Source organism: Cherax quadricarinatus, chromosome 59, assembly GCF_038502225.1.
Source record: "Cherax quadricarinatus isolate ZL_2023a chromosome 59, ASM3850222v1, whole genome shotgun sequence".
Classification (NCBI taxonomy): domain Eukaryota; kingdom Metazoa; phylum Arthropoda; class Malacostraca; order Decapoda; family Parastacidae; genus Cherax; species Cherax quadricarinatus.
This window is the reverse complement of record NC_091350.1, coordinates 5,463,791-5,478,473: the sequence shown is the minus strand read 5'-3', so window position 1 is coordinate 5,478,473 and position 14,683 is coordinate 5,463,791.

The following is a 14,683-nucleotide window of genomic DNA, read 5'->3' as shown; positions in this document are numbered from 1 at the left end:
AGAGGTTTGAAGGTGAGATCCTCCGACATGATCACTCCCAGGTCTTTGACGTTGGTGTTTCGCTCTATTTTGTGGCCAGAATTTGTTTTGTACTCTGATGAAGATTTAATTTCCTCGTGTTTACCATATCTGAGTAATTGAAATTTCTCATCGTTGAACTTCATATTGTTTTCTGCAGCCCACTGAAAGATTCGGTTGATGTCCGCCTGGAGCCTTGCAGTGTCTGCAATGGAAGACACTGTCATGCAGATTCGGGTGCCATCTGCAAAGGAAGACACGGCGCTGTGGCTGACATCCTTGTCTATGTCGGATATGAGGATGAGGAACAAGATGGGAGCGAGTACTGTGCCTTGTGGGACAGAGCTTTTCACCGTAGCTGCCTCGGACTTTACCCTGTTGACGACTACTCTGTGTTCTGTTAGTGAGGAAATTATAGATCCATCGACCGACTTTTCCTGTTATTCCTTTAGCACGCATTTTGTGCGCTATTACGCCATGGTCACACTTGTCGAAGGCTTTTGCAAAGTCTGTATATATTACATCTGCATACTTTTTATCTTCTAGTGCATTTAGGACCTTGTCGTAGTGATCCAATAGTTGAGACAGACAGGAGCGACCTGTTCTAAACCCATGTTGCCCTGGGTTGTGTAACTAATGGGTTTCTAGATGGGTGGTGATCTTGCTTCTTAGGACCCTTTCAAAGATTTTTATGATATGGGATGTTAGTGCTATCGGTCTGTAGTTCTTTGCTGTTGCTTTACTGCCCCCTTTGTGGAGTGGGGCTATGTCTGTTGTTTTTAGTAACTGTGGGACGACCCCCGTGTCCATGCTCCCTCTCCATAGGATGGAAAAGGCTCGTGATAGGGGCTTCTTGCAGTTCTTGATGAACACAGAGTTCCATGAGTCTGGCCCTGGGGCAGAGTGCATGGGCATGTCATTTATCGCCTGTTCGAAGTCATTTGGCGTCAAGATAACATCGGATAGGCTTGTGTTAACCAAATTTTGTGGCTCTCTCATAAAAAATTCATTTTGATCTTCGACTCTCAGTCTGGTTAGCGGCTTGCTAAAAACTGAGTCATATTGGGACTTGAGTAGCTCACTCATTTCCTTGCTGTCATCTGTGTAGAACCCATCTTGTTTAAGTAGGGGCCCAATACTGGACGTTGTTCTCGACTTTGATTTGGCATAGGAGAAGAAATACTTTGGGTTTCTTTCGATTTCATTTATGGCTTTTAGTTCTTCCCGCGATTCCTGACTCGTATAAGATTCCTTTAGCTTAAGTTCGATGCTTGTTATTTCTCTGACCAGTGTCTCCCTACGCATTTCAGATATATTGACCTCTTTTAGCCGCTCTGTTATTCTTTTCCGTCGCCTGTAAAGGGAGCGCCTGTCTCTTTCTATTTTACATCTACTCCTCCTTTTTCTTAGAGGAATAAGCCTTGTGCATACATCGAGTGCCACCAAGTTAATCTGTTCTAGGCATAAGTTGGGGTCTGTGTTGCTTAGTATATCTTCCCAGCTTATATCGGTTAGGACTTGGTTTACTTGGTCCCACTTTATGTTTTTGTTATTGAAGTTGAATTTGGTGAATGCTCCCTCGTGACTAGTCTCATTATGTCGGTCTGGGGCACCACGCATACATGTCTGAACCTCAATTATGTTGTGATCTGAGTATATTGTGTTTTGATATGGTGACATTTCTTATCAGATCATCATTGTTAGTGAAGATGAGGTCTAGTGTATTCTCCAGTCTAGTAGGCTCTATTATTTGCTGGTTTAAATTGAATTTTGTGCAGAGATATAAAAGCTCGTGTGAGTGTGAGTTTTCATCAGAGCTGCCTCCTGGTGTTATTACTGCAACAATATTATTTGCTATATTCCTCCATTTTAGGTGCCTTAAGTTGAAATCCCCCAGGAACAAGATGTTGGGTGCAGGAGCTGGAAGATTTTTTGTATGGTATATACCGTAAAGAAAATTTTGCATTTAGAGAACAATAGTAACAAAATATCCGAGAACTTTCACATGTTGACACTTGCGTCTTGCAAAGTTCAGGGGTCATTATAACAGTTGTAAAATACTTGAATCTTTCCAGCAAATCTGATGTTTCTTGTGCTACTGTGATTCTCTGTTACCCTTCTCCTTCCTTGTATCAAACCTGATTGCTTCCTATTGTTAATGCAACTTAATAAAAATATATTAATTTTAAAGGGGTGGATAGGTAAGCCAGTGGAAGGCTTCGGTCAGATGACCGAAAGTTCCAGTGGCAGGTCATCATGACTAAGACTCGTGTCAGGAAACACTTGTCCAGTTTCCAGACGACTCTTACCCAACCTAATTTATCTTAACATCTGTCACATTAAAGGTTTATAATGCATCGTGTCTCTCCTTCATCATTTCTCACACTTGCTGGCGATCATAACAACCATTGTATGAACCATCCAGCGTGAAGGTGCCTTAAATAAACGTAGCTGTGTCTTATTTTGACCTTGTGCAACGTCATACAGATACAGGGTGTCCAAAAATGTTGTAATAATAAAGCATTAACCACTATAGACGTGTGGATGCTTTATTACCTTTGTAACTTACCTGGAATATACCTGGAGAGGGTTTCTTGGGACAACACCCCGCGCGGTCCGGTCTGAGACCAGGCCTCGTGGTGGATCAGGGTCTGATCAACCAGGCTGTTACTGCTGGCCGCACGCAAACTGACGCACGAACCACAGCCCGGCTTGGTCATGTAAAGCTCATTGCCTTTGTAACTTGTTCAGCTATCAAAACTTTGTGGCCCAGTCCCTGGACCTGTTAATTTACCTCTGTAATCTTTTGACTACCACCCACACCATGGGTCTGGTGTGACTACCACCCACACCATGGGTCTGGTGTGACTACCACCCACACCATAGGTCTGGTGTGACTACCACCCACAACATGGGTCTGGTGTGACTACCACCCACACCATGGGTCTGGTGTGACTACCACCCACACCATGGGTCTGGTGTGACTACCACCCACACCATGCGTCTGGTGTGACTACCACCCACACCATGGGTCTGGTGTGACTACCACCCACACCATGGGTCTGGTGTGACTACCACCCACACCATGGGTCTGGTGTGACTACCACCCACACCATGAGTCTGGTGTGACTACCACCCACACCATGGGTCTGGTGTGACTACCACCCACACCATGGGTCTGGTGTGACTACCACCCACACCATGGGTCTGGTGTGACTACCACCCACACCATGGGTCTGGTGTGACTACCACCCACACCATGGGTCTGGTGTGACTACCACCCACACCATGGGTCTGGTGTGACTACCACCCACACCATGGGTCTGATGTGACTACCACCCACACCATGGGTCTGGTGTGACTACCACCCACACCATGGGTCTGGTGTGACTACCACCCACACCATGGGTCTGGTGTGACTACCACCCACACCATGGGTCTGGTGTGACTACCACCCACACCATGGGTCTGGTGTGACTACCACCCACACCATGGGTCTGGTGTGACTACCACCCACACCATGGGTCTGATGTGACTACCACCCACACCATGGGTCTGGTGTGACTACCACCCACACCATGGGTCTGGTGTGACTACCACCCACACCATGGGTCTGGTGTGACTACCACCCACACCATGGGTCTGGTGTGACTACCACCAACACCATGAGTCTGGTGTGACTACCACCCACACCATGGGTCTGGTGTGACTACAACCCACACCATGGGTCTGATGTGACTACAACCCACACCATGGGTCTGGTGTGACTACCACCCACACCATGGGTCTGGTGTGACTACAACCCACACCATGGGTCAGGTGTGACTACCACCCACACCATGGGTCAGGTGTGACTACCACCCACACCATGGGTCAGGTGTGACTACCACCCACACCATGGGTCAGGTGTGACTACCACCCACACCATGGGTCAGGTGTGAAAACCACCCACACCATGGGTCTGGTGTGACTACCACCCACACCATGGGTCTGGTGTGACTACCACCCACACCATGGGTCTGGTGTGACTACCACCCACACCATGGGTCTGGTGTGACTACCACCCACACCATGGGTCTGGTGTGACTACCACCCACACCATGGGTCTGGTGTGACTACCACCCACACCATGGGTCAGGTGTGACTACCACCCACACCATGGGTCTGGTGTGACTACCACCCACACCATGGGTCTGGTGTGACTACCACCCACACCATGGGTCTGGTGTGACTACCACCCACACCATGGGTCTGGTGTGACTACCACCCACACCATGGGTCTGGTGTGACTACCACCCACACCATGGGTCTGGTGTGACTACCACCCACACCATGGGTCTGGTGTGACTACCACCCACACCATGGGTCTGGTGTGACTACCACCCACACCATGGGTCTGGTGTGACTACCACCCATACCATGGGTCTGGTGTGACTACCACCCACACCATGGGTCTGGTGTGACTACCATCCACACCATGGGTCTGGTGTGACTACCACCCACACTATGGGTCTGGTGTGACTACCACCCACACCATGGGTCTGGTGTGACTACCACCCACACCATGGGTCTGGTGTGACTACCACCCACTCCATGGGTCTGGTGTGACTACCACCCACACCATGGGTCTGGTGTGACTACCACCAACACCATGGGTCTGGTGTGACTACCACCCACACCATGGGTCTGGTGTGACTACCACCCACACCATGGGTCTGGTGTGACTACAACCCACACCATGGGTCAGGTGTGACTACCACCCACACCATGGGTCAGGTGTGACTACCACCCACACCATGGGTCAGGTGTGACTACCACCCACACTATGGGTCTGGTGTGACTACCACCCACACTATGGGTCTGGGCTACATAATAATGTTAACCTGACCACTTCAAGTGTTGTTAATTATCATCAGTCACCGAGCTGATGAACTACACTGAAGATAACACCAAGAGTTAGTTTACCCGCCAACTAGTTTACCCACCTACTAGTTTACCCACCTACTAGTTTACCCACCTACTAGTTTACCCACCTACTAGTTTACCCACCTACTAGTTTACCCACCTACTAGTTTACCCACCTACTAGTTTACCCGCCGACTAGTTTACCCGCCGACTAGTTTACCCGCCGACTAGTTTACCCGCCGACTAGTTTACCCGCCGACTAGTTTACCCGCCGACTAGTTTACCCGCCGACTAGTTTACCCCCCTGCTAGTTAACCCACCTACTAGTTAACCCACCTACTAGTTAACCCACCTACTAGTTTACCCACCTACTAGTTTACCCGCCTACTAGTTTACCCGCCTACTAGTTAACCCACCTACTAGTTTACCCACCTACTAGTTTACCCGCCTACTAGTTTACCCGCCTACTAGTTTACCCGCCAAATAGTTTACCCACCTACTAGTTAACCCACCTACTAGTTAACCCACCTACTAGTTTACCCACCTACTAGTTTACCTGCCTACTAGTTTACTCACCTACAAGTTTACCCACCTACTAGTTTACTCACCTACAAGTTTACCCACCTACTAGTTTACCCGCCTACTAGTTTACTCACCTACAAGTTTACCCACCTACTAGTTTACTCACCTACAAGTTTACCCATCTACTAGTTTACCCGCTTACTAGTTTACTCACCTACAAGTTTACCCACCTACTAGTTTACCCGCCTTCTAGTTTACCCACCTACAAGTTTACCCACCTACTAGTTTACTCACCTACAAGTTTACCCACCTAATAGTTTACTCACCTACAAGTTTACCCACGTACTAGTTTACCCACCTACTAGTTTACCCGCCTACTAGTTTACTCACCTACTAGTTTACCCACCTACTAGTTTACCCGCCTACTAGTTTACTCACCTACAAGTTTACCCACCTACTAGTTTACTCACCTACAAGTTTACCCACCTACTAGTTTACCCGCCTACTAGTTTACTCACCTACAAGTTTACCCACCTACTAGTTTACCCGCCTACTAGTTTACCCACCTACTAGTTTACCCACCTACTAGTTTACCCACCTGCTAGTTTACCCACCTACTAGTTTACCCACCTACTAGTTTACCAGCCTACTAGTTTACCCGCCTACTAGTTTATCCACCTACTAGTTTACCTACCTACTAGTTTACCCACCTACTAGTTTACCCACCTACTAGTTTACCCACCTACTAGTTTACCCACCTACTAGTTTACCCACCTGCTAGTTTACCCACCTACTAATTTACCCACCTACTAGTTTACCCACCTACTAGTTTACCCACCTACTAGTTTACCCACCTACTAGTTTACCCACCTACTAGTTAACCCACCTACTAGTTTACCCACCTACTAGTTTACCCACCTACTAGTTTACCCACCTACTAGTTTACCCACCTGCTAGTTTACCCACCTGCTAGTTTACCCACCTATTAGTTTACCCACCTGCTAGTTTACCCACCTACTAGTTTACCCATCTACTAGTTTACCCACCTACTAGTTTATCCACCAACTAGTTTACCCACCTACTAGTTTACCCACCTGCTAGTTTACCCACCTGCTAGTTACCCACCTACTAGTTTACCCACCTGCTAGTTTACTCACCTACTAGTTTACCCACCTACTAGTTTACCCACCTACTAGTTTACACACCTACTAGTTTATCTACCTACTAGTTTACCCACCTACTAGTTTACCCACCTACTAGTTTACCCACCTGCTAGTTTACCCACCTGCTAGTTTACCCACCTACTAGTTTACCCACCTACTAGTTTACCCGCCTACTAGTTTACCCGCCTACTAGTTTATCCACCTACTAGTTTACCCACCTACTAGTTTACCCACCTACTACTTTACCCACCTAATAATTAACCCACCTACTAGTTTACCCACCTACTAGTTTACCCACCTACTAGTTTACCCACCTGCTAGTTTACCCACCTACTAATTTACCCACCTACTAGTTTTCCCACCTACTAGTTTACCCACCTGCTAGTTTACCCACCTACTAGTTTACCCACCTACTAGTTAACCCACCTACTAGTTTACCCACCTACTAGTTTACCCACCTAATAGTTTGCCCACCTACTAGTTTACCCACCTACTAGTTTACACACCTACTAGTTTACCCACATACTAGTTTACCCACCTGTTAGTTTACCCACATACTAGTTTACCCACCTGCTAGTTTACCCACCTACTAGTTTACCTACCTACTAGTTTACCCACCTACTAATTTACCCATCTGCTAGCTTACCCACCTACTAGTTTATCCACCTGCTAGTTTCCCCATCTACTAGTTTTCCCACTTACTAGTTTACCCACCTACTAGTTTACCCACCTACTAGTTTACCCACCTACTAGTTTACCCACCTACTAGTTTACCCACCTGCTAGTTTACCCACCTGCTAGTTTACCCTCCTACTAGTTTTCCCACCTGCTAGTTTACCCACCTACTAGTTTACCCACCTACTAATTTACCCACCTACTAGTTTACCCTCCTACTAGTTTTACCCACCTGCTAGTTTACCCACCTGCTAGTTTGCCCACCTACTAGTTTACCCACCTACTAATTTATCCACCTACTAGTTTACCCACCTACTAGTTTACCCACCTGCTAGTTTACCCACCTACTAGTTTACCCACCTGCTAGTTTACCCACCTACTAGTTTACCCACCTACTAGTTTACCCACCTACTAGTTTACCCACCTGCTAGTTTACCCACCTGCTAGTTTATCCACCTGCTAGTTTACCCACCTGCTGGTTTACCCACCTGCTAGTTTACCCACCTGCTAGTTTACCCACCTGCTAGTTTAACCACCTACTAGTTTAACCACCTACTAGTTTACCCACCTGCTAGTTTACCCACCTGCTAATTTACCCACCTGCTAGTTTACCCACCTGCTGGTTTACCCACCTGCTAGTTTACCCACCTGCTAGTTTACCCACCTGCTAGTTTACCCACCTGCTAGTTTACCCACCTGCTGGTTTACCCACCTGCTAATTTTCCCACCTGCTAGTTTACCCACCTACTAGTTTACCCACCTGCTAGTTTACCCACCTGCTAATTTACCCACCTGCTAGTTTACCCACCTGCTGGTTTACCCACCTGCTAGTTTACCCACCTGCTAGTTTACCCACCTGCTAATTTACCCACCTGCTAGTTTACCCACCTGCTGGTTTACCCACCTGCTAGTTTACCCACCTGCTAGTTTACCCACCTGCTAGTTTACCCACCTGCTAGTTTACCCACCTGCTAGTTTACCCACCTGCTAGTTTACCCACCTGCTAGTTTACCCACCTGCTAGTTTACCCACCTGCTAGTTTTCTTAGAGGTAGTGCTGGTCACTGGGATTTTTTTTTTTCAATTAGTGTCAATATCCACATGATAATGTTCAGAAGCAGTTTGTTCAACTTTTGAATATTTCAGCAGTTCTGAAGAACAAGAAACGTTGTTGAACAAGAAACGTTGTTGAACAAGAAACGTTGTTGAACAAGAAACGTTGTTGAACAAGAAACGTTGTTGAACAAGAAACGTTGTTGAACAAGAAACGTTGTAGAACAAGAAACGTTGTTGAACAAGAAACGTTGTTGAACAAGAAACGTTGTAGAACAAGAAACGTTGAAGAAGAAGAAACGTTGAAGAAGAAGAAACGTTGAAGAAGAAGAAACGTTGAAGAAGAAGAAACGTTGAAGAAGAAGAAACGTTGAAGAAGAAGAAATGTTGAAGAAGAAACGTTGAAGAAGAAGAAACGTTGAAGAAGAAGAAACGTTGTTGAACAAGAAACGTTGTTGAACAAGAAACGTTGTTGAACAAGAAACGTTGAAGAAGAAGAAACGTTGAAGAAGAAGAAACGTTGAAGAAGAAGAAACGTTGAAGAAGAAGAAACGTTGTTGAACAAGAAACGTTGTTGAACAAGAAACGTTGTTGAACAAGAAACGTTGTTGAACAAGAAACGTTGTTGAACAAGAAACGTTGTTGAACAAGAAACGTTGTTGAACAAGAAACGTTGAAGAAGAAGAAACGTTGAAGAAGAAGAAACGTTGAAGAAGAAGAAACGTTGAAGAAGAAGAAACGTTGTTGAACAAGAAACGTTGTTGAACAAGAAACGTTGTTGAACAAGAAACGTTGTTGAACAAGAAACGTTGTTGAACAAGAAACGTTGTTGAACAAGAAACGTTGTTGAACAAGAAACGTTGTTGAACAAGAAACGTTGTTGAACAAGAAACGTTGTTGAACAAGAAACGTTGTTGAACAAGAAACGTTGAAGAAGAAGAAACGTTGAAGAAGAAGAAACGTTGAAGAAGAAACGTTGAAGAAGAAGAAACGTTGAAGAAGAAGAAACGTTGAAGAAGAAGAAACGTTGAAGAAGAAGAAACGTTGAAGAAGAAGAAACGTTGAAGAAGAAGAAACGTTGAAGAAGAAGAAACGTTGAAGAAGAAGAAACGTTGAAGAAGAAGAAACGTTGAAGAAGAAGAAACGTTGAAGAAGAAGAAACGTTGAAGAAGAAGAAACGTTGAAGAAGAAGAAACGTTGAAGAAGAAGAAACGTTGAAGAAGAAGAAACGTTGAAGAAGAAGAAACGTTGAAGAAGAAGAAACGTTGAAGAAGAAGAAACGTTGAAGAAGAAGAAACGTTGAAGAAGAAGAAACGTTGAAGAAGGTTTTACTGTGACAATCTTTCTCTCTGTGAGATCTTTATTAAGTTCTGATAAAACTAACAAGAGCAAAACGTTGTACAAGTAAAAGTGTGTTTAATGGCGTTTTTTCCCTTCACTGTATGAGAAGTTCGCCATTATAATGCTACCACCAGCAGACCTGGACTCACAACAGTCTACAAACATCCGGGTACCTAATTACTGATAATTGAACAGGTGTAAGAAGATTTATGCATATCCACTGACTTGGGATCGAACCAGAGACCTCTGGTTTGTGCACCATAAGCTCCGACCACTGAGCTACAAGTCTGCTGGCACTGACTGATGGATGTGTGAGGAAATAGCAAGAGTAGTAGTGACTGATGTTTACACTTTCTACACACACCAGTGTCTCTCTCTCTCACACACGCACACACACACACACACACACACACACACACACACACACACACATTCAGGACCCTGTACACCGTGTACGTTAGGCCCATATTGGAGTATGCGGCACCAGTTTGGAACCCACACCTAGCCAAGCACGTGAAGAAACTAGAGAAAGTGCAAAGGTTTGCAACAAGACTAGTCCCAGAGCTAAGAGTTATGTCCTACGAGGAGAGGTTAAGGGAAATCAACCTGACGACACTGGAGGACAGGAGAGATAGGGGGGACATGATAACGACATACAAAATACTGAGAGGAATTGACAAGGTGGACAAAGACAGGATGTTCCAGAGACTGGACACAGTAACAAGGGGACACAGTTGGAAGCTGAAGACACAGATGAATCACAGGGATGTTAGGAAGTATTTCTTCAGCCACAGAGTAGTCAGTAAGTGGAATAGTTTGGGAAGCGATGTAGTGGAGGCAGGATCCATACATAGCTTTAAGCAGAGGTATGATAAAGCTCACGGCTCAGGGAGAGTGACCTAGTAGCGATCAGTGAAGAGGCGGGGCCAGGAGCTCGGACTCGACCCCCGCAATCTCAACTAGGTGAGTACAACTAGGTGAGTACACACACACACAGGAGCTGAGTCTCGACCCCTGCAACTACAATTAGGTGAGTACACACAGTAGTAGCAATCAGTGATGAGGCGGGGCCAGGAGCTATGAACCAACCCCTGCAACCACAAATAGGTGAGTACACACACACGCCCACACACAACATCAAGCACAGCATGACAGACAGACACTACGGACCACGAGCCACCTGTACCACCTTGATTCCATTCTTTAATCGGCTCATAACCGAAAAGATCCGGGTTCAGTCCAGAAAGGGTGGATATATATGTGCATGTTTCCCTACACATGCTGCTTCCTGTTCACCTAGCAACAGTTAGGTACCTGGGTGTTACTCGCCTGTTGTGCGTGGCATCCTGGAGATGGGGAAAGTAGTATCCCTCAGAGCATGGCTGTAAATGACCTGAGGCAGGATAACAGCAGCTAGTATTCTGTAAATGACCTGAGACAGGATAACAGCAGCTAGTATTCTGTAAATGACCTGAGGCAGGATAACAGCAGCTAGTATTCTGTAAATGACCTGAGGCAGGATAACAGCAGCTAGTATTCTGTAAATGACCTGAGACAGGATAACAACAGCTAGTATTCTGTAAATGACCTGAGACAGGATAACAACAGCTAGTATTCTGTAAATGACCTGAGACAGGATAACAACAGCTAGTATTCTGTAAATGACCTGAGACAGGATAACAACAGCTAGTATTCTGTAAATGACCTGAGACAGGATAACAACAGCTAGTATTCTGTAAATGACCTGAGGCAGGATAACAGCAGCTAGTATTCTGTAAATGACCTGAGGCAGGATAACAGCAGCTAGTATTCTGTACATGACCTGAGGCAGAATAACAGCTCTTACTATGTAAATTTGTATACAAGATGCATAACCCTGTTAAATGAGAAAATATTAAATATTCATTGAGAAAGACTTAGCGTGTAGGGGGCTATGTGAGGTACTCAAGTTGAACCCAGAGAGAATGGCACCTCTTGTTCCTCGAAGCAGAAAACTGTCCATGACTCACTAAATCATCAAAGCAGGTTCTTCAAGGGCACCATATTGCTAACAAGTTATGCAGATAAAGACCTTGATGCCATAAATGGTTTAAAACCGACATGTTGAAGATTAAGACACTTATGCAACATACGAAAATCTTTATTGAAGAGAAACCTTCTCATATGTTGCATAAGTGTTTTAATCTTCAACTTGTCGGTTTTAAGCCATTTGTCGCATCTGTCAGAAACTGCAACATCATGGGATCTTGATATAAGGAATTCTTCAACACCTGTCCAACCTTAGGACAAAGACGTACTTAAGTACACTAGTGGATGGTCCCACTGTGATCCCGCCTCCTGCTTCCTCTCACCTGACTACAGTATATAAGCCACTTCTCCGGCTATACTTTCTTCAAGATTAATGAACTGAACACATCGACTCCAGGCTGAGGGACTGATTATCTCTAACTCCTCCTCTCCTTACACCTTTCTGCTTTGTATCGGACTGATGAAGCCACTGTGTAGCGAAACGTTTCTTCAATATAGATTCCCATATGTTGCATAAGTGTCTTAATCTTCACCTTGATGCCATAGTTCATCATGGTAGATTATTGGTAATGTTTGTTCTATGGGTTACTAGTCTACCATCATGATGGTGTTTGTTCTGTGAGTCAATATTTTACCATCACTTTCATCCTCTTCTGCTCTACCTTTTCTAAAAACTCCATTCCCTTGAACAACTCCTCCTCTACTTTCTAAATAATACCTTTTGTAATCCCACAATGACTTATAATTTCTATACTCCGTATTGAATACACATTTCCACTGCCTCCATCCTCCTCCCTGCTGCAGCGTTCAAAGCTCATGACTCACACCCAAATAAAAAAGTGTTGGTGACACTTTTGAGGTAAATTCCTCTTTTCATTTGCTTCCGTAGATAAAGTTCTGTCTCTCCACAAATGCAGCAACACACCACCCACCTTGTTTCCTCGTCAGTGTTCTATGGTTCACCCTGTCATCCATTAGACTCAGTTGTCGACATGTCACCTCACAAATATCTAAATACTTTCACTTCCTTCCTGTTCCCTCCTATAATCTGATAGTACTTTTTTCATTGTCAAAACTTTTTGTTGCACTCGTCAACTTGCTCTATCCAATGCCTACTTTTCATGTCCGTCTTTTACACACTCTTCAAGACTCCATCAACATTGGCAACTTTTCTTCGTAATCTGTCAAAAGAACATTTACAACACTTTGTATCAGATTTATTATCTTATACTCCCACGCCTCTCACTGGCACCCTAAGTAACCCTATCTATACACATTAACAACCATGGTGAGAAGCCTGAGCTTGCTACCATCTGCAGCTCACAAGACTGCCATCCCCACGAGCCCCTTTGAGGCGGGGCAGATGGCAGACCAGAGGCCTAGCTTCTCCCTACGAGCCCCGTGAGGGCGGGGAATGTGGCTAGGCCTGGGGACACTTGGTCCCAAAGATGAGGAGGTACTTGTACCTCCTCCCATGGGAGACTTAAGTCTCGAGACACTCCCCAGATAGGGAGCCAAGGCCGGGTCACCACTACTTGGAAAAGACCCGGGCCGGGAGAATACCGGCGAATAAAAAAACAAAACAAAAAAAAAACATGGTGACATGGTTGTTAATATGGGTTCTAACCTGAGCCTCATTCTCAGCATGAAAACTCTTTATTGCTTTTAGTAAGCTACTGTCTATTCTATACATTTAGAAAGTCTGCCACATTGTTTCTTATCCACCCTGTTGTGTGATTTTTCTAAATTCACAAATTAATAAGTTTCCTTACCATTATTTAAGCTTTGCAAAATTACTTACATGCTTCGATGTAAACTTTTGTTCTAATATCTTCAACCTTTCTATATCCTCCCTATTTCTCTGTAATCTAATTTTGCCTGACTTCTGACTCAATAATAATTCTGCCAATTTACACGGTATAATCACCATGATTATTTCCTTATAATTCTTACACTCACTTTTTCCCCTCTTCCTTATACTGTGCTAATATGCATATTCTCTGCCAGTCCTTAGATATCTTCTCTTGTTTCTTGTATATACCGAACACAAGCACCAACCACTAAAACTCTATCCGCTCCTGCTTTTAACATCTAAATCTTAATATTATCAGTCACAGCTACTTTACCTCTTTCATTATACACACTGCATAACACACAGGACAAAATGGTAACACACTTCCTTCACACTCACCTCTGCTCTTCCGTACTCCTACCAGAGTTTATCTCTCTCTGCCAACGCATGGTATCACTGCCTCCCTTTCATCATCAACATTTAACAGCTCCTCATAATGTCCTCTCCATCCTTCTAATGACTCAGTTTCTCCACTTTCCTTTATAACTGCCAAGTCCACTTGCTCCCCAGGCTTCCTCAACTTATTAATCTCTCTCTCAAAAACTGTTTCTCATTCTCAGTAAAATTTGCAGATAAAGATTCACCCATTGGTATAGGCCTGAGAATACCGGCGAATAAAAAAAAAAAAACAACCATTGGTATCCCGTAGCTCGATTGCTTGCGCACTCCTTACACACTGAGGTCCGGGGGTCGATCCCCTGTACGGTTGGAACATTAGGACGTGTTTCCTTAAGATACCTACGGTCCAGTGTTCACCAATCAGTAAAATAGGTACCTGAGTGTTAGCCGAGTGATGTGGGTCGCATACTGGGGACAAAATTGATCTAATTTGTCCGAAATGTTCTGCATAACATGGGGCTTTCTATATAGTAGTATGTCATTGATGTCGGCTGTGGTCTGTACACCTTGTACATGAACTTGGAGAAATTAAGATTACTATTATTATTGTCTTACTGGCTCTTCCATTGCTCTCCCTCACCGCTGGTTTTTACATTTGTTTTCTTTATATTATCTTCCTTCCATGTATCATTTTGACATTTTAAATATTTCTCATATGTTATGTATACCTGTACCTAAATAAACTTACTTACACTGTCACTAAAGTCATCAGAGCTAGAGCTTGACTG